General features: G+C 38.1%; 1 protein-coding gene across 1 annotated transcript in view; it reads left to right on the top strand.

The window, feature by feature from the left end:
- NR5A2 (nuclear receptor subfamily 5 group A member 2) overlaps positions 1–27,351 on the top strand; it is an 87,806-nt gene that overhangs the window by 18,154 nt on the left and 42,301 nt on the right. The gene's annotated exons all lie outside the window — the stretch shown is intronic.

Genomic DNA, 27,351 nt, shown 5'->3' on the forward strand with positions numbered 1-27,351 from the left:
GACTCCTTTTGGTTCTCATCACTACTGATACATGGGGGATTCCTTTAGTCTAGGCTGCTACAATGACCTCTAGCCTCTTAATTTTGTTGGCTCACCCAGGAAATCCTCATGCACAGCTTTCTGTGCAGAATTCCCCCATTTGCATTTCTCAGACTTGTTGTTAAAGCAGCTTTGTGGTCTGTTATGATCAGGTCTGAAATTTCAAGTCAGAAATTTTAAGCCAGAAATTTGAGATCAGACAATAGATATGAACTACAGTTTTTAACCACTGTCTTGATACAGAAATTAGCTCTGGAAAGAATAATCTTTAGTCTCAAAAAACCCCTCAGGATGATGAACTCAACTCACATCTGAATTTCCCTGTTACATTGCTAGTTACTGTGTCTGTTTACTACAGAAAGCTGTTTTTGCCATAAGTATTTGCTACTGAAATCTGTAAAGTTTTGTGACCTCCCGTAATTTCTGACTACTTTCAAGCAATGGGAAAATAACTCAGCTTCCAAATGTAACAATTACTGTAGGATTTCACTGAGAATTGAATCTACAGGAATTAAGAGCACAAAAGGGAGATCCATTGAAAAGCTGCACTCAGAAAGCTTGCCACAACAGTATGTCTGTCATGACCATAAGGACATGGACACGTGAAATAAAGCCTGATTATAAGAAAAGCAAGCTGTATATGCTGCATATACAATTCCAGCTTCTCTCCAGTTTTTTGTGAGAATGATTGCAGGAATCATTGAAAACTCAGTCTATTCAAAGAGAAAGAAGAGAGGAAGTTTACTCAGAGAGGAAAATCAAAATGCATTAAAGTAAGGAAAAGACTGCCGTATGTTTGCTATCTCAGTTGTATACAATTCTGTAGTCAGCTATAAGCCATGCTACCCACTTTAAATAATTTAACAATTGAAATTGTGAACATGTTATATTTCCAATAGCCTATATTGTAAATATGTGAGACCAGATCTTTCTACCCATACACTGGGGAGTACTTTAGTCTAGAGTAACAGTGTTAAAAATGACTGTCTTTTATATACCTTTCAGTGCTAAAATTTTTAAGTTACGATTTGCCCTAAAATTCCTTTTATTATTAAAGTGAGAAATTTTATAAGCATTCAACATGCTATACTGGGAACAGTTTTAGAGATGGTCTTCACCTCCAACCTCAGCCTGGATTATATTCTTCAACCAAGCTATGTTTACTAGTATGGACACAAAAGATGCAGAATTTTTTAATGAAAATGCTGACCGACTTCTCCTGGTTCTGGATGTATTACCATGTACACACAGACTTCTGGAAATACAAATATTCTAAAAATTTACTATGTAGAGCCTTTGGCTCATGAACTGATTTTCACACGTTTGTAGAAAGCATTGCTTTCACCTTAATGTTTGTAGCCTTTGCATCTTGGAACCTTTGAGGTCAGACAGTTTCATACCTTCTGGCATATCCAGATTATTTTTTTTAACTGAACAAGATCAATAAAATTGCACAGCATTCCAAAAAAATAACAACTCACTTCAAAATCCATCCACATCCAAAACTTAGGGACCAGATTATACACAATGCTAAGAATTTTAAGCTTTTCAATTTCAAAAGCTTGTTTAGATCAGACCCTAATTTTTTAACAGAACCGGGTAACAACATCTCTCTTTTCAGTTGAAAGGACAGGAACAATATTAAACAAAAGATTTCCAAACCTTTCCTGAATACAGCTCTCTTCTATCCATCCATGATTTCAGGTTCTTCTGATCAAGGTAGCAAAAGCAGGTATTTCAGATTGCTCCACAGGACATGAATACCTGTGGGAGAGGGTAAAAAAAAAAGCCACCTAAGGATATGACAGATTTTAAGTGCAGAAGGAAGGGGAGGCAATTGTGATAAAGATGCAATTAGATTTTCAGAACAGCTAACTTTGTTCCCTATCTATTCACAGCTGAGAAGTATGTATTTGCTCAAAAAGATATTTTACTATTATTCCTACCTGTCTAAACAAGTGAATATTGAGCTGTCTTTCAAATAAGACAGGTGCATTAGCAGACCTCCGGGACTAAAATTTTAAATTACTCAAATAATTAAACAGTAATAAGTAAACAGTAAAAAAGTATAAATGTGGCTTGTATGAAATTCATTTTGACTTTGTCATGATGAGCAATGCCTTGCACAACTGGATATGAGTTACCAGGCAGCATGTTTGCAATCATTTATTGTATCTTTTCACTTCATGCTAAATTTCTTCTTAAACTCTTGTCTCTTCAGTTAATATAAAGGAGCAATCATTTTCCTTTCTGCCAAATGTAGAGATTTGCAGTTAGCAGAATTCAGGAGGAGGATATGATAAAAAATACTGTCCCAGTCTGTCAGTGGTTTAGGCCACATTTACCCTAGAGATAATAACAAAAACCCACCACTGAGCTACAGCTTTTAAGTTTTCCTTTTTTCTTTCCTTTTAGCTGCAGATTTGGTTTTTTTAAAGAGATCTCAAATGAAAACAAATCTGTTTTAAAACTTTATTTTCTGAAGCTTTTACCAGCTTAAGCTTATCACAATCTTCTCACTTGTTGCTCTACAAATTTTCATCACCTCTTCTGGAATATGTTACACATTTAACAATGTAAAAGTGAAAACTATTGACTGGGTAGAACTACCCACAGTGTGCACTGCATTTGAATATGACCTGTGTATGGATTTGAGTATGTAATGTTCACACTTGCTGAGGAGCAGATACTCTCACCTTCATGTAGGAGGATATCAGAAACTAATGGAAAAGTTAAAGAAGCCAACTAGTCAGGATTACTAATAATTTCCGAGTAAGATCCAAAACAGCCAATTGCAATTGAGTAAATTTGAATTTAACACCTGCTAAAATCTCAAACATCCCTATATATCTTGTGAAGTCAGAATACTTTGTAAGTAGTAATTAAGTCATAAATTCTGGGGATTGACATTATGTATTACTTTTTTATTCATAATGAGATATGTTTCTGTTTGGTTCTTTATACACAGATGAAATAAAATAGAGGTAGGGTCCCAATAGACTCAGGATGGTAGTAATAAGTAATAGTAATAGTAATAGTAATAGTAATAGTAATAGTAATTAATAGTAATAGTAATAGTAAAGTAGGCCTTTGTTTGCTATTCTGGAGTTGTTGAAAGCTCAGTAAATATAAAAGTAAGATATATCTATCTTATCCTCAGCTAAGAAAACTCAGGAATGCCCTGGGGATGCTAGATTTGTCGCCAGCTGTCTTAGTCAGGTGAAAGGTCTTTGTACAAAGCTAAAAAGAAAATATTGCAAGAGTTTCTAGAGTCCAAAGGCTGCCTGACCCCAAGGAAGGATTCAGACAGCTTCTCTGGACTGGTCTTTCCTCATCAGCCCACATCAGGGAAAATTCAAAGACTGCTTCCAGAGCTAAGTATTCCTGAATCCATAAAAGAAAGCAGTCTCTGCTTGGGGCAGGAGAAGCACGGGACCTGCATTTTAGAACAGTCATCAGGATACTTTCTCCTGGGTGAGGATCAGAAAATCAACTAAATGTTAATAGTTAAAAAAAGGCACTGAAAGAATGGTGACTCACAAAAAATACTAGCCTGCCTTATTTGCCTATTTCAGTGAGGATGTCATAGGTCAAAGTACTATGTGAGCACAAACCATGTAGTGAATGATTGCAGGAAGGGCCAGTGTATTCATGGTAAAGAAGCTCATCCTACAATTATTCACTGAGTTTGCAAATTTAGGCCATTCATTGATGTCAGACTGTATCAGTTCCAAGCCAGATTTCTTGCTTTAAGTATAAATTTGCTCATGCTTACATTAGCCATGGCCTTCAAAGAAATGGTGGTTTAATCACATAACTCAAAAGGACCCTGTCTGTTGAACTTGCACTGTACATGGCATCACAGATATTTTGGCAGTTCATAAACAAACAAATGCCTAGCTTTGTGTTACATATTTCCCAGAAGCGCAACTATATTATCAGAGTTTCAACTTATAAGTGCAAACTTAATGTGAATAGGATTAACAGAACTCCTGGAGGCTCTTAATTCCTTCTGTGAAATCTATTTAGATAGATGTAGTAATGTAATACTCTGTATATCAGCTTTAATTTCAAATTTCAGTCTATATGTAGTTGACTATCAAGAAATGCATAGAAAATAAAGAATTACAGTACAGAAATCCAATTATTAAATGGAATTAGCACTGAATGGCAAAAAATAGTTTGGGTTTTGCTGGGGTTTTGTTTTTTGAGAAAAAAAAATCAGCAGTGAAATGCCTTAAAATTTCTCTTAGGATGATGAAAGGTTGATATATTATTTAGGCTTAAGTAATTAAGTGCAATTTGATAACTTAAAGTGCTTTTGGACTTTGTAATGTGTGTTTATCAGGACAGGAAATGAAACTCACATAGCTGATGAAATAAAATTTCTACAGTGTCCTTTCAATCAGGGAAGCTGCCAGAAACTGAGGTGCAGGACTACCCCTGAGATCAGTAATCAGGTTAGTTAATATGTTGTCATGTGTAACTGCTGATTTTTAGTCTGGCCTTAGTGTATCTGGATCTAAGAAAATTACTCCTCAATCATTTAAAAATGTAGAGGAACACATTGCTAGAATAAACTTCATGATGATCTTCTGTCTCTTCTCTGAACAAAGGCTGTGATTAAACACTGTATTTCAGCATGTGGGCATGGCATTTCGCAGCCTTTCTAAATAGTTTGTTCAGTGCTGGCATGTTTTTTAAGCATAAAGGGAAAGATTACATTCTCTTATGCCCTTCCATGTCAGAACTGGTACTTCAGTTTCACTCTGCTGTAGAATGTTATCACCCCTGATAGCAGGAGACTGAGTTTAGTCTCCCTGGATTTAGTAATTTGCTATCTAATACCCCATTAAGCATCATGCTGTGACTAAGAACCGTGTTCCAGGTAGGTGGGTTTGGAAGAACTACAACTTCTGCACTTGAGGGCACCTGCCCCCAGCAGTTCACCAGCAAAGTTACCCAGGTTGCTATGAATAGCCATGGTGCAGTAAGAAAGTTTTGTTACTTACTAGAGAAAATTTGAGCAAGCAACAATTGCAAAAGCTGCCAGCCCCTAAGCAGAGATATGACAGCCTGATGTATGGACACAAGGAATTACGTAGCTACAGCCACTTCTGCTACAAGTCCTGAAGCAGACACTGAGTTTATCTGAGTTTGAGGTATTGGTTACACAAAACAGAAGTTTAACATTACAGTTTAATTGTTTTCCTTCAAAGTGTAAGGTTCCAATTTAAGTTTGACAATTGCCAGCAGTGACATAGAAAGATTACCTGGGTGTGTTAGCAAATGTGTTGCTGTAGAGCAAGATGAAAAAACAGTGCTCCTTAGAACTTGCATGCTGTGAGTAGTCCAAAGTGATGTTAAAGTTAACTCCAACAATAACTGCTGTACTAAGAAACTGAACAGGGAATGCTCAGCCATGTTGACAGTCTATTGTATTTTCAGATAATTTTTAGCTGTTATTTTCTGCTGTGAAGGCCTGACCTTTTTGCCAAATGATGGAGAGGTTTACACATTAAAAATTAAACTATTCCAGTCTCTTGGAAGAATCAGATATATTGCCTGATTTCACTTAATAAAGTCACATTTTTATTGTTAGAATGACAGATCTTCACTTGCAAATATCTCCATTTTTTGCAAGTTTTTGCTCAAAAAAACCCAAAAAGAGCTATTTTCCCATCTGCAAGTTATGACATTTTGTATAACCAGGTTGTAGTTCTTACTGCAGGAAGAGAACTTGTTTCATTCCAATGCAGAGGTTTTGTACGGTACCTGTATCATTCAGATCTAGCACTACCTGTATCATGTTTCTGTTCTATGGGATGGTTCCCAGTTACAGTGGAAGTTTGCATCTATAAATTTATCAATTTTGGTCAGATTTAAGGACGTTCTTCATTTAACCTGTAGCCTTTAGGATCACCTACAGTAAGGATGAAATCCCAGCCATACATAAGTTGCTTACAGACTCCCTATTAAGCCCTGCTGAAGCTGTATCATATAAAAGGATGTTCTTCTATACAGTCATATGAAAGAACCTTGTAGAAGCACAGCATCTGAACAAAACATACCTAGGAGAGTGAGAAACTGTGTAGTTCCTCACCATGAGTGTTATTGGTGCTGCCTCTAGTAGCACCACAAATATGTTTTCCACAACACTCAGTCATCAGACACATTATTGGAGAGAAGGCCTAAATCTGAGAGTTTTCAAACTGGGCTGCATATCGCAAGATCACTCAGAACAGGCTAGGCACCTTATATAGCTATCTGAGCACAGGAATATACTGAAGGACTTAAGTATTTCCCATTCCAGCACAGTTTTATTCAGAGCTAATGTTGGCTAAATCACATCATCTTGGCCCACTATAAAATGGATTTGAAACATTTGCTATCCACGTGCCACAGAAACTGCTGGGCACGGCAGCCCCATTGCCTCAGCCTGACTGAGGGGCAGGGGCTGCCATCCCCCCCCACAGGACTATCTCACTCCACCTCTCCCTTACAGAGAGCCTTGGGAGCCCCAAGGACAAGGCAGGATTGGAAGGGACGAGACAAGGGCACGTACCGGCAGTGCGGGAGCCCAGGGAGGGCTGGTCCTTGGCTGGAGCTTGAATGGCGCCGTGGGTGAGGCCCAGGTGGGGCCATGAGGGGTGTTGGGGCTGACAAGTGAGGCGAGGGGCTGTGTCCCGCGCAGGCATCCGCAAATACCATGGGAGAAAAGCCGAAAAAAACAGCGGCTAACTCGGGCCACGGCTCTGCTGCTCTCGCAGTTCCTGCTCTTGACCTGAGGCTGACTCTGGGTCGCGTGAAGGGGTCGGGGCTGGCAGCCCGAGGCGCGGGCAGGGCAGGGCAGGGCAGGGCAGGGCGTGTGGCGCGGGCCGTGCCCAGCTCCGGGCTCCAGACTCGAGGGGCTGAGGGGCTCCGGCGGCCCTCCCCGGGAAGGGGTCGATCGCTTCCCTCCCTTCGCGTGGCTGCGTGCCCTTCGCCAGCCCAGCCAGCGCTCCTGTGTGTCACAGGGACAGGGACACGGGCGCCGACCGGGAGCCGCGGGTGCCAGGGGCTCTCCGCAGAGCTGCCGCCCTTACCTCCGCCTGACCGCGTCTGACTGCGTGGCAGCATCCAGGGAAGGAGAAGCCTTTCTGCTGAAAGGTCAACCACCGGTTTTGCTCTAACATTTCCCCAAATCCAGCTGCTTTCAATACAGTTGAAAGGCATGCATCAAATTTTTCCTTAAAATGTTCTTTATTTGCTATTTTGAAATAGGGACTGGAATTTGTTGCTACTGGTATTACTACAGGCACAGTTTCAGTGCAACTGCAGAAGAACCAAAAGGGCAGATTTAAGAAGGAATGAAGGAAAACTAAGAAAGTGACAAAACACGGTGCAGGTGGGAAAGTGAAGATGTAATTTTATGTAGACATTCTCAGTGTCTTTTTTCCATTTCTGTAACCTGTGGATGTTAAGTTATAGCTGGTTAGGAAAACGTCAAGGTAGTCTGGGAAAAAAATATTTAACACTGTGTCTTGGAAACATCCCACTCATTAAAGCAACCATTACTGACAAAAAAAGGATAAATTAGTAAAATAAAATACCAAGTAACCAAACTGCAGTGAAAAAAGAAATTTCATTTTGTTTGATTCTGGAGTTTTCTGTCATACTCATCACTTGGAGAGGGAAAAAAACTAAAATCTGTTTTCAGAAATTCAGAAATAGAAAAACACTTTTTACATCTAAATACAGCTCTTGCATTTGTTGAAAGAAAAGTTACTTTGATATTTGTTGCTAAATAAAATCTTGGATCAAGTAAAATTAATTTTAAAAATTAGTTAAGGCAACAATAAACACAGGAAATATACATGAATAAAGTGTTCTAAAAGTCATGCAACTCTTTTAAGACTATAAATATCACCTAAGCAAGGCCACTATAATTAGCAAAGGGTGAACAAAAGAAGACATCCAGAAATAGATGGGGAGGGGGGAGGCTGGGAGGGTGAAATGTCTTGGTTAACCTTATTTGAGTGTTCTTTCCATAGCATAGGAAATGGTTCCAGCTAGCTCATGAGTTCTGTTGGTATTAACTGATTTTAAAAGGACATTTCCATGTTGTCTCTATGCCAAGGAAATTCTTTTACTGGCGTGTTTGCTGAGTACAGGAAACATCACCCTGACTAAGTGACACTGAATGTGACAAAGAATTGGATCTTTATTCTGGTGTTACAGTTAACACCGTCTCTTTTTTTCATCTGGATACCTTCTGGTATTTATTGGGGAATACTTACTGCTGTCTCCCAGTTTGTCCTGAGTAATGAGCAGACTGGTGGTGCTGAGTCATAATCCCTCTCCACTCAAGAAGCAGCTTTCTGCATCCCTTAGGCAACTGATTAGTCTCAGGGATGATCCAGCACTTCAGGGGAGGCAGAGACAGGGCTGTCTAGTCATGCTAATCTGCTTCTTCCCTCTTCAAGGTATGGGCAGAAAAGACTAACAGTGATGGGAACCTTCCTCAGCCCCACACTATGGCCAGAATTCGCTGCACAAGGAAATAAATATGTACCTGTAACAGTTTGCTCTCCTAAATAGAGAGCTGAACAAATCAGTCTTGTATATAGTATTTTTCAGGGTAAGTTAGGCTGTGCTTATGGACCCAGTCTTGTACTGCGTATCAGGAAAAGCTTTACTGTAACCAATGAGAATTTTGTCCAAATAAGAAGTTAAGATCTTGAATACTGTATTTCTATTTTCACTCATAGCATTTGCCATTTTCCTGTTTTCTTCTGTAAAGCTGCCTGTGTCAAGCATTTAAGTTTCATTTGCTACATGTTACTTCTAAATGCCCTGTCTGTTATCTATTTTCTCTTCTTTTCCTTTCTCGTTCTTGGGAATTGTGCTAGTGCCACTACATAGGCAGCAGTAACTGCAGTTATTTGTGACCTTTTCCTTCAATCAGTCAGTGGTTTCAGTGACAAGCCCTCAAAATCTTCGTGCACGTTTTTTGGAAAAGGTGGAAATATTTTAGAAAAAGGTTCATGGTGTGGGTCATACAGGCCAACAGTCATCATATCAGTATTTCTGGAGCTCAGTAAAAACCCCAATAAAACCACAAAGATATTTAATCCTAAGTATTATCTTTCCTTCAGCTAACAGCAAAAACACGTGGAAAGAGTAACAGGTGACAGTTGCCCGAAGTTTCTGTTTCTGCTCCCATTTGCCTGTGCAGTGGTTTTAGGGCATAACAACCCTGTCCCTAGAATTGTGGGAGCTGGCAGGGATGTAGCAGACTGGCTGCTGGGAGACATGAGACTAAATTAGGTGGTGGTGCGAACCATCTGGTGTGCAACTGGAAGCCAACACTAATGTGTAGCTCATACCCAGGTCACTATAGCATCAACTAGTTTCAGTTTCTTTTTCAACAACTCCACAGTCACTGATGTACCTTCTACCTACATATGGAGAGAAGAGCAGGAGATCGAAAGCCAGCTGCTCACAAACAAATACTACTGGAGTATTGTTTGGATTAGTACATATCATACTCATGATAAACAAGAACAGGTAATTTTCTGTATCTGAGGCCGAGACCTAGATTGTCCTGACACGATTTGGAATATTTGCCATATTGCTAAGATTCTACCTAGACTTTCAAGTCTTTGAGAAATCCAAAATTGCTGTAAGGAATAGCACTGCCTTTCTGATGCAGGACTTGGAAATAATGGTCCTTGTTTGTATTACAGTGAATAAACAACAAGAATATTAACAACAGCAACAATAGTAGTAACTTTAAGTAGACAGAAACACATGGCAATTGGTTTACATTGGTTTGGACCCATCATTGACAACATAGGTTCTCATTTGGCAAGTGTGGTCAAGGACAATGCTGTCTCCTGACTAGGAATGAACTTTCAGGGAGAGTGTTCCCAGTAGGAAGGGTTAGACCTCAAAGCAAGTATTTACATGAGTAGCTCATTTGGTAACGTTGAACCACATTTATTTTTAATTTGCATGCCTCTCCTTTAAGTCATACCCTTCTCTTCTTGACTTCAATGGGAGCTCCACATGTTTTGCCTTTGATTCTGCTGCATGCTGGCAACTGTAATTAGTGTTAACAGGAGTTCAGTGGAGTTTCTTGCTCTCCTTCTTTCTCTGTAAAAGAGTTTACAGATCAGGAGTTGGAGCTTTATCAAACTGGTACATGGTGCCTATCAAGAATGTATCTTCATTTCTTCTTTTTCCCAGCCAAAGTGAAACTTAACATTTTTCTAACAATGGTGGCATAACTATGAGAAAAAAATGACATTTACCATTCTAACAAGCTCCCCTTAGTTTTGAAAAAATTGCTTAGTATTGTCTTTGATTTTTTAACAGTAGTAATTTCAGCTAGTTAACACAGCCTTACTGTCTAAGTGGCTATCATAGTAACTTGGTGCAGTAAATATGAGTTAGCTCAATTCTCTAGGGCTAGAGCCTGCAACTCAAACTGAACCTCAGTCTGCTCTGCCTTATAGACACTGCTTTGGTTTTCAGAGATATTTTCTATATGGACACAATGCTACATTTTGAGCAAGACTGGGAGAATCCGGTCATTTTTTGCAATGCTGCTGGTTTTATTAAGAATAAACACTCCCCACCACCCCCTCATCATCAAACATCACATCTTGAAAACAGAAATACTGTTCCATTTTGAGATTTTAATCTCAGACTTTCATACCCATGTGTATGGACAGACACTTTTCTCCTTCATAAGAACTGTCGCATGTGGCTTTCTGTGCTCACGTAATCCTCCTTCCAATATTTCAAAAGACACAGAACTTCCCAGCATGATGATAAAGTTTTCCTGTGTTCCAATAATAAAAGTTGAATGTACCAGTAATTTCCAGTTCCTCTGTGGTTGGGCAGCCTGTGAAGACTAAATCAGAAGTAGCCAACCTGCAGTATCAGTGTGGGAGTCGGAAACAGATGTTCACTGGACAATACAATTTGTTGTCACTGTCGATACTATATGGCACTTTTCCCAACAGAAATTGTCTGTAGCTGGAAAGGAATGTAAGGAATGATTCATGCCCCAAATTATTATTATTTGTTAAATTACTGTTAATGTTACATACTCCTTGCTTTATTTTGTTTTAAATTCCAGGGAGGCACATGCACTCAAAAATACTACTGACGGGGCTTGTTGCATCTGTGTATTATGTCAACCAATTAATTTAAGGCTTTTTTCCTCAACACAAGACATTCTGTTATATTATAACCAAGAGTCAAATTCTCTTTTTTAGGATCAGGGCAATTTAACCTTCAATTTTATAAAATATTTGCTCAGTAGCTATTTACACAAAAATCACATGGCAGGACATAAATGAGACAAATTATTTCATGCAAATCAGAGTGTGTATCCATGAAAATTAAAATTTATTATATACATATAATAGTATTTGTATACATATAATAACATTTTAAAGTAGTTTATGTCTTGGAAATTCTAATAGGCCATTTGGGCATTTACAACTGATCAAACACTCAAATGAGCAAAACCCTCTATTAGCATATGATGGTAACATATGATGCCTAGCCTTGATTTCCAGATTTCATTAATATTACAAAAGGAGATGCACTAGATCATACTTACTATAAAAGGCAATGGATTGGGTTAGGTGCTTTTTTAATTAAATATTAATTTTTTCAGGGATACATCAAATATATTTTAAAAAATGCAGAAAGCCTAAGTGAAATCCAGCCTAAATACAAATTAATGTATGCAGTAGGAGTGTAAAAGAGCTAAAGATCTGACTGCCAGAAAACTTGGTTAAAACACCTATACTTTACATGAAGAAGTAACACCAGGTCTCTTCAAAAATGAAGACATCTGGGATTTGACTTGGAGTTCAGTGAAACTGGTGACAAAAATGACCCATAATTGCTGACTCTTGTATCTCTGACAGACTTTCTTTCGAGATATTAAAAAGAGGAAAAATGTGTGTTTAATCATATGGCCCAAACAAGAGCAAAATATTTTAGCACTATAAAATCAAACAGCTGTCTTACTTTTACAAATGCATGTGGTAACACTTCACAGTAATCTTTTTGTAATACTAATTTTGCATTTACTGTGTTTACTGTTGCAGCATTCTGCAACAGAGTGGTTTACTGCTGCATGTCAGGTTTTAGTCAATGGGAAACATGAAATGATTTTCAGCTGTGCATTTCTTTGTAACTGCTGCATGATTTAGCCTCAAGACCCATCCATTGTCCAACTTTTTTTATGCTTTTAGATTTAGTGAATTTAGATATATTTCCATAGTGGAACACAAGGTGGTTTTGAGTAAGAGCCTGAATGCTGCAAAATTTTCCAAGTCGGCATGAGATGAAGCAGGATGAAATAGCTGATAAGGTAACATTTAGCACACTTGTAATCAATGTGCTGAATTTCTCTCTGTGTGTCTGTATAAGTGTATTTTTATATACATTCATGGGTCAAACTGAGTTTTTCATCAACTAGATGGTGGAAGTGACAAAGTGATTTAGGATTAGAATGGGATTTAGGCTGATCTAGCTACAGTTGTATTTCTCATTTCATCATCATGCCAGGGATACTGTGACAGTTGTGGGTTTTCTTTAATTTATGAAATAGACAAAATTAAATGTCCATACCAGACATACCATTAGGTTACAGGGAGTGAAAGAGAAACACACAGGCATTAGACCTTATTCTTTTGTCTGCACCCAGCAGAGAGTCTTGAATGTACAAAACAGCTGGGAAACTTCCTATGTGGCACACAGCTTGAAAAATGAATTCAAGATTTTTTTAAAAAAAATCAATCTGCTTTGGTTTATTTCAAATGACTGTTATTCTGTTTCTGATTCTCTACTCTCATTTTTACTGTTGTGGCAGTTGAATCCCAGTAAATGTTTTAGACTTCGAAGACTTCTCACTGCAATACTAGAGACATCATGTGCTCATACAAAGTTTTAGTACTACCTATAATTTCAAAAATTACTTGATTAAAATAGACCCAATTTGCAAAAGTGACTAATCCACCATTTTCAATCATGCTGCTTTTTATGTGTTAATTTTTATCTACTGAATGACACTTTGCTATCTCTCCTTGTCAATTTAATTATCTTTTTTGAAAAAGAAGGGCTTCAGAAGGAGAAAAATATTAATGTTCAGGTTACAGGAAAGATTTCCAAAGAGACAAGAGAAAAAGAGTTTACTGAAATTAGCAGGAGTACGTCTCGCCTGCTAGCGAGCGGAGCGAGCAGCATTGGGAAGAGAGGAATCCCTTGGCCACCGCATAGTGCGGCTGTGTACACCAGAGTTACTTAGAGTGCTCTGAATCTCATCTTTTGATCTCGGGCGATATTTTTCTCTGTTATGTCACAGAGGTCACCTGGCTCATGTGTGACAAACTGCCTGCATAAGTCACAGTGCCAGTGGCAGAGATTTGTAACCATGTCCCTGGTCCATTGCCTTTGAATTATTTCGCAGGCCCTCTGCTTTACATTTACACTCTGTCGGAAGATGAACAGGGGAAGGGAGTAAAATCAAGGGCAGGGTCTCATCCTGAAGGACAAGGGGAAACAGGTGGAAGGTTAATGGCCCTGGAGCGTATCCACAAGCCTCTCAGGCTTGATATATGGGCCTCAGGCCTAAAACGGGCATTGGCTTTCAAAGATATATTATTTCATTTGAGGAGAGACATTCTGGAGTTCCTGCATTTGTCTGCTGATAGATGATCCTCTGTCCACAATTGGTTATGGCGTGTGAGTTTTCCTTGGGCCTGCTCCCGTACATAAAAATTTTGCTGAGCTCTCCAACCTTTCGCATGCCTGTGAGAATGGGACGTGTGCGGGCCTTTTGGCAGGCAGCTGGATTTTTGTTGCTGCTATTTTCGTAGTTCCTTTTGAAGCACCAGGCAAGTGGGGGATGAAAGGCACTTCTGTTCATTCATACGCGGCTGGGCAGGGGCAGCCTTGCGGGGACAAAAATGGGGCAGAAGAAGATGTCAGGGACCCATTATGCACTCATGTGTCTGCAGCCCAGGCAGAAGTCACTCCTGCTGACCCCATATTTTATACTGGCACATGCCCTCAGAAAGATAAAAATGGGAAAATAATTTGCATAATTTTAATGACCTCCATTGGTTTACTGTATTACAGTTCTGTTAGGGTTTTTGCATGTGTGTCAGCTTATGGGGAAGAAAATTAAGATAGTAACTCCGTATCTTGAAATTTGTGTGTCCTTCTCCGGAACATTTACCTCAGGCACCTCATGAAAATGTGACGCTACTGCCCACATCTCAGCAAAGCACCAGAGGTCCTGTCTGCTCAGTGCGACAGGACTGCGCTGCGGGCAGGGCACGGTGCTGGCAGGACCTGGCCCTGCCCCATCTCTTGTGGCCAGCTCAGAGGGGCACCTTGGCATGCACAGAAGAGCCTGGTGGCAAAGGCCTTGGTTCAGAGAGGGAGCAAGTCCCAGATTCATTGCCACGATGCATTCCCATGGCATCTTCTGTCATTGCACAACTGTCCTAAATTGTGGGAAAATCTGTTTAAAAGCCAAAGTGTTTAACAAAAAACCCCAAAATCTTAACATAAATTTTTGTTTAATGTAGCCTACATAACAGCTTGTCAAATTCTCTTGATTTTTACCTGATTGGAGTTATTGTTACAGGATTGTGTTTCTAAGACCTATTACTCCAGGACAGCATGATTTAAGGAAAGTTGGATGTATATTTTTACTATATAAAATTTATTAATTTAGATTTGTTTTTATAACAAATAACTTCTGTTTTGGTGGATAGATTTTGCTTGAAAGAATTTGCATTAATTATACTTTAATATCTCCTAGTTCTACCGTTTTTATGTTTCCTATGCTACTAACAAAGCAAGTGTAGGATGTATGTCATAAGTTTCAATGCAGTTTGTTTGCTTTGTTTTTGCAACAGTAAAACAGTACTGATATAAGCTGTAAAAGCATTATATAGGTATCATGTTGTTTGAGTAATTAGGTTCTTCTTTTGCTGTCACTGAACTCAGTTGCCAAACTCTCAGCACTCCAGTATGAGCAAGATTGGGCTCATTCTGCATTTCTGTCAGTTCCTGTAAGAAAATGTGCTGGTGCAGTGCAATTATTCTTTCTTCCTTTAGTGTTCTGCAGAGTTTAAGTTAGACAAGCGAGCTAAAAACTTGAGAGATATTTAGTGTCTCCTGCAGCCGTAGGAAGGAAATCTGAGGACTTGTTAAAAGGAAAGATTTAGAAGCAGAAATTCTACAGAGAGAACCGAACAGAGTGTTAGCAGGCAGGAGGATCTGCTTTTCCACTTGTTGCTTTGATAACGGATAAAAGGCTGTCATGAACTGCAGGCTACCAGCTGGGAGTAGATAGAGTAATCCCAGCAGAGGGCTGGCCCCAAACTACACAGGCATTCTTTTAAATCTTCAACACTTGTAGGAAAGTTGTTTTTCCCCTACCATTGTCATCATTATTCATGATGATGTTTTCCACCCCAGTTGAAAATGTTGGTCTAGTAAATCTACCTTACAATACTTTTCTGTTGAAATATAAGCAAATATAAGCAAATATTCATGTAGTCAAAGATATTCCAGCTATTTCATTCAACTGCCTGAAGATTATCAAAATAAATTCCAGAGAACTGGATCCAGATCTGCTGTAAGAAATCTCTGTCATTTGATTGTAAAGTTATATTGTGCCCAACGTGCAGATAATCATAGGAACAATGTGTAAGCTATGTCTTCCTTGTAATCAAGACTCATGATAAATTAAATCCAGAGGCTGTGATACTTGTAAGAGAATAGCAACAGAATGTCATTTGTTAGAAAAGGAGTCCAAGTGACCCCTGCACAGTACAAACACAGGCAAACACAGTGACAGACAGAGCCTGGCAGACCCGTGAACGCGTAGCCGTAGTGATGTGCATTGTGCCACCAAGCTCATGTTACCAACATGCTTAGACACATGCAGGGCTGGGCCAGGAGCATTTGTTAGCATGTTACAGATGTTTGACAAGATGGGGTGTTTCAACCCACATTATTGCAGAGAAAAACCAAAAATATTTAAGCCCTGGTTGTCATTCTATACTGTTCATTTTAATGATATATGTAGGGGTCTATCTTACTTTGTATTCTTATGTGTAATTACCCATATAAAAAAACACCACTCATTAGTGTTCTGTTCCACTGACTTAATTATACTCCTTAATTAAATCTTGACTAACTGGGGGTCACTGCAGTGTCAGTGGGATTTGTCACTGTTTGTCAGCAGGTGTCTGGTCACATCTATTTCTGGTTTCCCTGTTGCTGTATGCTGTTTAAGAGCATGGTCTTTTCTAGTGCAAAGAACAATTATGCATTACTTTGTTGTGGTTTTTGCCTTAAAGAAACCTAAGTGAATCCGTTCTGTAATGCAAGCGCTCTCCCAGTCTTTACATACAGGAGGTGGGCAATGTAGCAAGTATAAACCTTTTCAAAACACAGTTCATTACCTCTCTTGTGCTCATTTTCAAAGGCTTATTCTTCCTGCACTCAAAAGACATGGTCTTACTAATTTATCAGATAATCTTGTGTTCAACAGGCATAAAAATATATTCCAAATATCAATCCAGAGATACTACTCCTTTTCCCTATCTCCTAAACATGAAATGAATTTGAAACATGACCAGCAAGAACGAGCTAAATCAATATTACATGCATAGCAAATACTACATGGCAGGTGCTGGTATTGCTGTGCTGCTCAGAGTAAGAAGACCAAGGCTCCCGATTCACTGTTCCCTGAATAATTCAGTGGGAGTTCTACATGTGCAATAAGGGCATAATAGTGCCATTTCTGTCTGTTTGAAATTTGCATGTTTTGGGTTTGTTATTTTAGAAAGTTACTTAGGGGAAATATAATTCCCATGTTTACGCATATAATAGGCACCTAATGTTCATCTGAATAATTGATTAGTCAAGTCAGGCTTTCATAATTAGCTATTGGCTTTCCAGTATAAGCCCACAAAACACTTGTCAATCGACAGACATTTTTAATTTATTTATATATATGTTACCCAAAGAGCTGCAGTAGTTACCTAGAAAGCATTTATTATTTATTCTGTTGAGGCTGAGGAAGCATTCAGATTCTAGACATGTATTTTGAATCTATTGTAACTTTCCCAGAAGATTTTTTTTTTTGTTCTGAAAGTTTTCAGCAATGTTCTCTGCCTATAAGCTCTTGCTTACAGTAGAAATTGGAGTGCTTTTTTTTAAAATCCATCCCTGTGTTACAAAGAAGCTAGTGACGTGTCTCACTGACTATAAAATAATGTGAATTACTTATTTGCACTCAGATACATAACAAGCATCTAAATAGATGCCACTAGCAGATATCCCTAATGCAGCTACAGATTCTGTGACCAGACAGATGCATCTGTTGATAGCACATGCGTGAGTGATACTGCAATTATGAGTTGTGGAGCTGTATAGTAAATTGCAGAATCATAAGATAAATTATATTTCTCATGAACTTCATGACCTTGTTTGAACTCTACCACTATTCCAGTTCTGCTTCCTTGTATTTCTAACCAGTTTTCAAGTGGTTGTTTTTAAAGGGAAAAGACATCCACCTTACTCCAGAAGTACATTTTGAGCCCACTGGTGTGACATTCATAAACCCAAACATTTGATTGTGAAATCCAGAATGAAAATTGTTATTTTCTTACCAGAGGTATGTTTAAAAAATTGGACTAGAAATTCTGTGGTTTATTTTATTGGGAAACAAACTTTACATTTCCATTGGGAGGCAGCATTTACTTTTAGCGCTTGTTGAGTGTGAGGCACTGAATTTTAAAAAGGTAGTATTATTATTTATGGAAAAGGTATTTTAGTTCTGTATATGCTATAAGTTTACTTACCCTTGTCCCTGTTCAGGAGAATCACCCTCATTTTAATGAAAATATATAAGCATCAGCTTCACATAAGTGAGGTCAAGACAAGTGCTTTCCTGAATCAAAGTCCTGAGACCTGTACTGTTGGATGTGTATTAAGTTCCTGGCTTTATAAGTGGAAAGATACAAATATACTATCAGGATTTTTAACCCATTTTAGATCTAAAGCACTTCTATTATAGAATGGTTTTTTAGTTTGTTTGGAAAGGACATGATGTAAAAACCACAATATAGTGGGAGAAAAAAAGTATGCCCATTTTGGTGGTGAGATTTATTTAACTGTGGTTCACCACTATGAATTATGCGGTCTCATAGAATTCACAGAAGTTCTTGAGCAATACTGCAGCATCTTGTGTACCACACATGTTCTGCATACTCTCAGTTTCTCTTGGAAGGTAGGAAAAACACTAGAATCATTCTCTTGAAGTTTGGTAACATACCTCCAATTGAAAATACGCAAACACATTTCCAAGGGTGTTATAAAGTCCCTCCTCCCCAGTATATCTTGTACTAGTATAACCTTCTGTTATCTAGTTTTATATCCTTGCAAAGTAATCAAAAATTAAATGCTAGGCTACAAAGATCACAGTATCTCTGTAGGATTCAGAACCAAGTTTGCAACTGCTGTTACAGTTTTCTATATGACATTTGTACAGTGCTAACATTTCAATCAGTGTTATACCAATATAAGGATTTTCTGTTGGGTTATCTTTCAGCATAGTAGCTTCTACCTGAAAAGTATTTATAATTTAGGTTGGTGTGTTAATTAAGGATTTGAGCTGTGCAAGCATTGAAATGTTCCCGCTCTCACTATTAACATGCAGAGTTTCTCACTGGTTTCGCTATTACCCTGAGTTCAGAAACATTTCCCAGTGGTATTGCATTGCTTGGTTCTTCCATTTAGGCTTTGAAAGAGCATTGTTTTCAGTAAGTGTTTTACAACTGGAAATAGATGTGTCTGCTAAAGAGATTCATATTTGCATCATTAGAGAGGTGATCCGATCGCAAGGCGGAAGAGAGATCGTATACATAAACAATGAATTAAAATCCTGAATAGGATTGCTAGGGCTGTTTTTCTAGGTTGCAGCTAAAAGAGGGACATTATGTGGGCTTTCAGATAAACTCACAGAGCTCTTATCTGTATAAACCTGATAGATCTGCCATTATTCTCAGTGACTAACAGAGGTTATATCATTCAGTTTCATTAAAAATGCATTAATCCTTTTTTAGTAACCTTTTCCTAATTCATTGATTCAATTATACAATGAACAATAAAAATGTTCGGTATAATAAAAATACAGTATTAAAAGTGTGTTGTATACATAAATGTTTCATTGCAGAGAAATTATTCAGAGTTTAAAAATATTAACAATATTAATATCATGCTCTGAGACAACAAAGTGTACTTTTTTCAGCATCTCTGAAATTATATATGAAAAGAATGAGTCTTTAAAATGAGATGCCTGAAATGGTTGCTTATAGTATTACATGTGGTCACTGCATGTACAGACTTCCTGTACAGCTGGGGACATTTACCAGCACAGGTTGATTGAGGGACAGCAGAGGATTATAGAATGTACACACGCATTGCTCATAAATTCTGTGAACCAGGCTCCTCTGATCAGATCAATTCTCCCCAAAGTCACTGGCCTCTGGCCTAACTGAAAACAGACTGACTCCCAGGGTTGGACCTTGAGTTATTGCAAGTATTGGGAACATTTTGCTTGGTGAAGGAACACTCTTGGCAGTGCATGGCAGCACTCTGAGTAACTTCCACAGCAGTGGCAGCTCCTGCCATCCCACTTACACCAGCTAAATAATTCAGACCACCAGGACTCCAGTACAGCTCTCAGTCTGGCAGTTCAGCCAAGACTTTAAGTGATTTTGACACAGCTAGTACTTCTTATCATTTTGTATTTGGTGTAATTTATTAATTTCTGTGGCAGGAGAGCACACTCTCAATGGCTGTATTAAACTGTTCTCTCAAATGCCAACAGCCCGGCACGGCTGAGCAGGTGCCTGTGTGAGACAGTCGATGCTGTCGGCTGCTGTGAAAAGCTGGCGTGATTTCTGCAAGCATTCCAAGACTAGAGGAGCAGAAAGCACTTCATATTTTCATTAGTCATCTCTTTACAGATTTACTTTTAATTCTTTCAGCAAAGCAGATTATTAAAAGCAATGACCTGAGGTCTTCATTCAGATCTCAGACTTGCAATCCTGTATAATGTGCGCCGCAGGGCAGAGGTCACACTGACGAGTCTGTTAATGTAGTCACTCTGGGATAAGATCAATCTCCATACTTCACCATATTGATCTAATAGCTCATTGGCACTTCCCTCTTTGAATTGATTAGCTCATGTGTGAAAAGAGATTGATGGGTTTGTGACCCTGAGGAGTCTGTCAGGGGCACATCCATGGTAGGGGAAGTGCATGTTTTCACTGCTTCATTTGGGTGGCTCATTATCTGGGCGCCTCACGGGGAATAAGGGTCATAACATTGTTTTATGAATTATTTACAACAAAATATCATGTTTTTCCTTCATTTGATGCTCTGCCTGTACTGAATCCATTCTCAACAGAGCTGAAAAAAATACACATAAATGGCCAAATGTACCAAATATTTGTGTAAAGGGAACCATGACATATAAGTGACCTTAAAAAGCAATTTTACTAATATAAGGTAATCATAATAGATATGAGGGCAGGAATAGACTTCATGGGTCACCTAGTCCATTCCCCTTATGCAATGACAGAATATTGATGGTATCTAGAAATGAATTACATTTTAATTGCATATTCTGGATAAGTACTTACAGAGTGAATCTAGTTCAGACATCTCAGAGAACTTCATACGCACATTGCACTGTAGAAAGAGGCAATTTGCATGCAACATGTGAGCTAAAAACTAAACTATGCACATTCTTCATTTGCTAAAAGTAACCAAAAAACCCCCCACATTTGACTCCATTTATCAAATAGTCATATATTTGCAAAACGCATATATTTGATACAGTATACTAGATTTTGGTGTAGTGTATGTTCATGCAAGAGGAAATACAAAAGGAGCTGTTGGAAGAAGCTGGATTTGGAAGTTGGCTTATGTTAGGATGTACTTAAAAAATGTGTGCAGTATCACAGTCTTTACAGATACAAAGCCATAAAAGTAAGGACCGGCTCCTTGAAGCCTTTTGTTGAAACCCAGGCATTTTTGTATTTCTATCTTCATATGAGTTGTAGAATCAGTCTCGAAGACATTCATAATGTAAGAATTTCTTGTACACCATCCAAGCTCAGGATACTGTATAATGCCTTATTAATGCCTATTGCTATTGGTATTTCATGGTTACATAGGATGTCGGGTTATATGATTATGCCACAGTGCAAAAATTACTGAGCAAAATATTCTTGTGATATTGTTAAGCTGATGGTTATATTTATGTAAGGAGACAGTGAGTTTCACTAAAAATATCTTGTTATATTATTCAACTGAACATTCTGGGTTTATTTTGCAGGCTGGCAGTTTAGATTGAAAGACTGATAATTTTATTTACAGAGAAGTGTCCATGTATGCTCCATGCAGTCAAGCAACCCTTTTCTGCTGTTTGATTTATGGTAACATAAACAGATACTGCCTAAAGACAGTAACAGTCAGTCCCTTCCCTAAAGACCTTATACTCTAAAAGAAACAGACCCTCAGGCAGATTAGCCAAAGAGAGAATTCAATCCATTACCTGTCAGTGACATGATGCTGAATATTTGTATAATCTTGCATCCATTTATACTTTTAAATCATTCAAGCTATTTTATGTACCAGGAAAATTGCCCTGATAGAGACTTAAGTAGCCATACTTTTAAAAGTTCTAATACAACTCAGAAAAACTTATTAGAGGCAGAGACATCATGCACTCTACATTGGTAAAACTGGGATAAATCTGGGATTAAACAACAAAACTTCTTACATTAGGGTGTTACAGTAATCTTTTAGTCATGTCAAATCTTCAATAATAAAATTCATATTAAACCTAATTACAAATCAAAGTAACTGGTACTTAGACCTAGATTAATAGTAGATTGCCAGACACCTGAACATAAGCAATGAAAAAACTTATTTTTGAAGAAAATGTTGCCATTTTATTGCAAGGTCTTGCCCATTGACCAAGCCTCTCCCAGTCTGATTGAAACTTAGCTCCTGCAGTTGTTGTGTGTGGTGCACTCATGGGTGAACGGGAAGTAATTAGAGAAGCCTGATTTTGTTGTTCATCATCCCTGCTGTCATTCACAAATGAGCTAAGAAAAACCCAATAAATTAGATGCAAATACTCTCTGCATTTTTCCTAAACACACAGCTAATCTTCTGTTGCATGCAGACATGTAGGAACCCAGTTTAGAGACTCACAATTTGGATACCTGTGCCCAGCTGTGACAGAAGAGAAAATCAGAGGCTGACTCATTTGTGTCACAGTCCACAGTCATTTTTGCCTATAAGGTTCCTACTGATTCTGTGTTCAGTACTGAAAAAGTTCCTCTCATCAACATACCAAACAACCCAAATAAAACCAGTATCTTCAAAGATATTTTTAAAAATTAATATTAATCCTAATTGCAGTGCTAATGACAATATGGGACCTGGGCAGAGTTGTGACAATCTTATTGTAGTGATACTTCAGAGATTTCCAAATTAGACTACAGGAAACAGGAAGGAGGAATAAATGAAACAATGCCAAATGAAAGGATGAATGGAAAAAACCATTTTAATACACACTTGCCTGTTCCTTAAACATTCATTCAATCAGGACTTCCTGTGATTTTTAATAGCATGGCTCTGTCTTCTCTTTCACACTTGGCTCTGTTGGGAAAGGAGGTAATTTTTTTGAAGACGATGTTCCTAGTTGAAAGGATTTAGCTAGATGGTAGTAGCTGCATGCTGAGAGCCTCCTGCAATGCTTTTAAGATAAAAAGAGAAGTAGTAAGTGTTTGGGATCATTCCCATATACCTTGTTGGATCATGCATCACTACACCTCCACAACCTTCTTGTATGACTTCAGCTTCCTTTGGTAGTGTTTTTAAGCAATTTTTTCTATCAAGTCAGATGGATACTGGTTTAATACATGACAACCCCCATTCATAAGGCTGATTTTTCTTTCATTTTCTCTGTTAGCATTGAGTCTTCTTTCTCATTTAATCTCTGCCCCAGTGACTTACTATTACTGCTACAGCCCTTAGGATGTAAGACAACATTTCTGTATTTTTTCTTCATCAGTATACCATCTCCTTTCACGTCTTGACTGAAGATACTGTTTCTCATGATTTCTTACTGCTTCTGCTGTGGCTTTTTCTGGCTGTTCTACTACAAATCAAAGGAAAACACAGTGGAATACATTTGTATGACAAGTGCAGTGTTCCACAGTATCTCCAGCCTCTATTGCCAAAGGTGTATTACAGGTGACTCTGTGTCCAGCTCTCGGTCTGAAGACTTTAGATCCTTATGTTTCCCTGATTCAAATATGGGAAGAAAGATATACTTGCCTTTACATATTTGGACATCTGTCAAAAGTTTGAAGAGGACTATGAAAAGTAAAATATAAACCAATATATTTTAATTCATGAAAAAGATTGCAGTGCCGTGCAATCAAAAGATAAAGAACATTTAAAATAAAAACCTACTGATATGCTGATAACTACAAATGGTATGAAACATTTAATGTATTAGATTCTTTGTGTTTAGTCAGTGTCCAACCCTGACTGTCACTAATACTCACCTGCAAAATTGTTCTGCCCTCATTTACACTGCTCTAACGTTAAAGCAACTTTTTTTTTAGTCATGACTTCAGAAGATTATTTGCATATTCCCATCAGTGTAATTGTGAATACAGTCCCACACTGTGTACAAAAACGAACATTTGTAGGTGTCACCTGTTAAGAGAGTAAGATTATACTTCTCTTATGGCTTGCCCTTTTCCCATACTCCACACCCACTTAACAGCTCGATTGGAAATAAACACTAACCCTGTTAAACAGAAGAGTAACCACACAGTGTAATTTAAACAAGAGCTGATTGAATAACTCTTGTTAAAAACTCATGCAAAAAACAGTGTTCTAGGGCATGCAGCACTTGAAAGAATGGGACCCTAAGAGTGTTGAGCAATTACTCTGCTTGCCTGTTACCATATTAAAGATTGCTTTCTGAAATCAGTACATATCTTGTGTCACAAGGTAAAAATACTTTCCATATGATGCCTGCTTGATTGAGTTTTACTAGAGTATTTATTTTGTCAAAAATAACTTTAGTTCATACTAGAACTTCATCTTTAATATTAAAAATCTACCCCATATTAAAAATATACCCCATATGCATTGATCTCTGTTGAGATTTGATGTTGCTGATATCAAAGAAATTTTACAAATGAGAACTATCATAGGAGGTAAAGTTTACCTGTATACTCTTAGAATAAGTTTCAGCTGGAACAATACAGTAACTGTAAGAAAAATGAAATCATAATTTATCCAATTAATCACCAAGCAGGAAAGGAATATTATATATTAGAAATCCTTTCAGATAATGCTAAAATATGTGTGACTTGGAAAAGACCACAGAGACTTTAATCACAGGCTGCTCTACAACAGACTGAGACTGCTGACTGAATATATTAAGAATAAATTCACCAGCAGTACCATAAAGTTCACTGGACTCAGTCTTGGTTTCTGATTCTCCGAGGGACATCATTGTGCAGACTAAAAAGCAGATCAGACCCACAAGGCTAACAATGAATCAGGTGGGCCTAATTCTGATTTTATTGCAAGTCAAAGGACTTGTATTCACACAAGTTAACAGTTAAAAATATGGTCCAACACAATTTTGCCATTAGTTTGTTGACATCAGAAAAAACAGGTGTATTTCCAGAGAAATTCAAGGGATCAACACAGCTCTAGTACCAAAATTGCTACATAAACTACATAGCGATATCTAATCCTTTTAAAATTCTACACCCATCTATGCATAAGTTTAGGCTGTACTAACATCTGCAGAAATACTCACAGGAGTAGGATTTTGAAGGTAAATTCTATGGGTCCAGTGCTAAAGAAGGTGCCTCCTTCACTCTGTGAAACAGATGCCAAGAATAATTAATTTTCCCCTTTTCTTATCTTTCTATTCACTTTGAGAGGCAAGAAACACTGCATTGTAAGCAAAATTGGGACTAAAAAGAAATACTTCTCTTATTTTCAGTTAAATAAAATAAAAAACACAAACCACAACTACTCAAAAAAGAACCTAAGAAAAACACATTTATAATTCATCAGAAATAATGCTGACTGTGAAATATGAAGTCATTTTCATGCAGTTTGTAGAGAGATAAATGTGAGGATAAGGAGAAGAAATAGGAGTGCTATGTGACACATTTGGTGCTCTATATAATAGATATATATACACAGAAAGTTTATTGTAACAGCCCTTTCAACTGATGCTTGTAGAAATGAGATTGGTCATTTACCTTCTCCTTAATAGATGGGAATACTTTCTAAATGGAGTCCAAACATCGATAAGAGAGATCTTGTTCTTTACTAGGATCACCATCTGCTGCCTGCCCTTACTCCTTCAGGAATCTGAGGCAGGCTCACAGGCACTTTGTGTTCTGCTCCTGCAAGAAAACACGATGAGTGTGAACTGATGCTCAAGGCTGCTTTTTATTAAAGTATTTTGACTCTCTGGAAGATCAGGACTGAAGCTGGGAAATGGCTGGTCAGTGCTGCTTTGATCCCCTGTTTCCCAGTGATCACACACGGAGCTGTCCAGGGCCATGTGAGTGGAGAAGCTGTGGCAAAGCCACCGCTCTCCCTGCCTGCATTTTCTAAGCAGGAACCACTGCACACCTTTCAGAGCACGGGCACCACACATTCACCCCTCCACATTTTGGAAAAGTAAAAAAAGTGTGGGACTTTTCAAATGTTGCTTTGTGCTATGAATTCCTTGTCTGTGTCCTTTAAAAAATTCCAAAGTGGTTTGATATTGCAAATACTAATGGTTTCATAAGCAGAGAGTTAATGAAGCATTTCAGTCCTTCTCTCTTCCTCTTTCTCAGTTCCCTGCTGTTGAATAAAGGGTGAGCACATGAACCTTTCTTCCAGCATGGCATTCAGCAGTTGCTTTCCTCTATCTGGACACTGATTCACACAAAGCATATAGGAACTTAATATCTTGGATAAAAAAACTTTCTGTTGAAATACTCTGGCTCTGACTGGTAGATTCAGAAGAAATCTACCAGATTCTACTCTTACTGAAGAAAGACTTATGCACACATACAGAGACACATTCCAAGTACAACTGCACTTGTGTAACAGCCTCTGTACATGCTGTAACAGAGCAGGAAAAGGCACACACTGAAGTATTTCTGTATTTCTTTTCATTTTTAAATCAAGACAAATGTAAAGCGCTACCAAACTTGGACAGATTTATACTTCCTTCACGCTAGAGCTAGATGGTAACAGGACAGTCATTTAAGCAAACACAGACTTGTAAAGATCGCTCCCTGCCTTCACCTAGAAAATTTTATAACACACAGGTTTCTAGTAAAGAGCTGGAACAATCATAGTTAATATTAAATCATTTCTTCTTGAACTTTGTAGCATTTTATTACTGAGGTTATAGGTAGTAATCACATTTTATTAGGGCATTCACTGATTCTGAAAGTTACGTGCATTCACTCCTAAAACCACATTGGCTGTTATGTGCTGCTTTTTGACAGCAACCTTGCACAGGAGGTTTCCCACTGTTAGCAGCAACCCATCTGGAGAGTCCAAATCCTTCGCTACCTATATAATGATTTGGAAGCCATGCATGCATTCAGGAGTAAAAAATAGCCTCTGGAGTGCACTTGCCTTATAAAACTTTGATTTGGGGTGATTTGCATCACGATAGCATAAGAAAATGGAGTAACAACTCAAACTATATGTCTGCAATGACTTGTGAGTGATCTCCTAACTGCATTTGAAAGAAAGTTCAACCATTCCTTGAACCTGTATGCTTCAGGCTGAACAGTTCAGACAGATGTTTAATCACTTCATATTCACTAGGAAATGGCTATTCAATGGCCGTAGAATTTAAAAGTGGCACTACGAGATGAATGCTTCATGTTATTCCATATTTGCATTCCCTCTTAGAAGCATAAGTAAAAATAATTGAGCTGAATCCAGCACAGCTTTATCACATAAATTTCAATTATCATGTTTTTTAAAAATCATTAGATACCCTTTTAAATTTTTAGTAGCAGAAAAGCCCAAAGCTACAGTGGCAAGTGGATGTAAAAGAACAGGGATGAAAAAGGATTCTCCAGCTTCTGAGAAAAGGAGGTGTAAACTGGGTAAAAGGTGAGTGCATTGTTTAAC

This window comes from Aphelocoma coerulescens, chromosome 8 (assembly GCF_041296385.1).
Source record: "Aphelocoma coerulescens isolate FSJ_1873_10779 chromosome 8, UR_Acoe_1.0, whole genome shotgun sequence".
Classification (NCBI taxonomy): domain Eukaryota; kingdom Metazoa; phylum Chordata; class Aves; order Passeriformes; family Corvidae; genus Aphelocoma; species Aphelocoma coerulescens.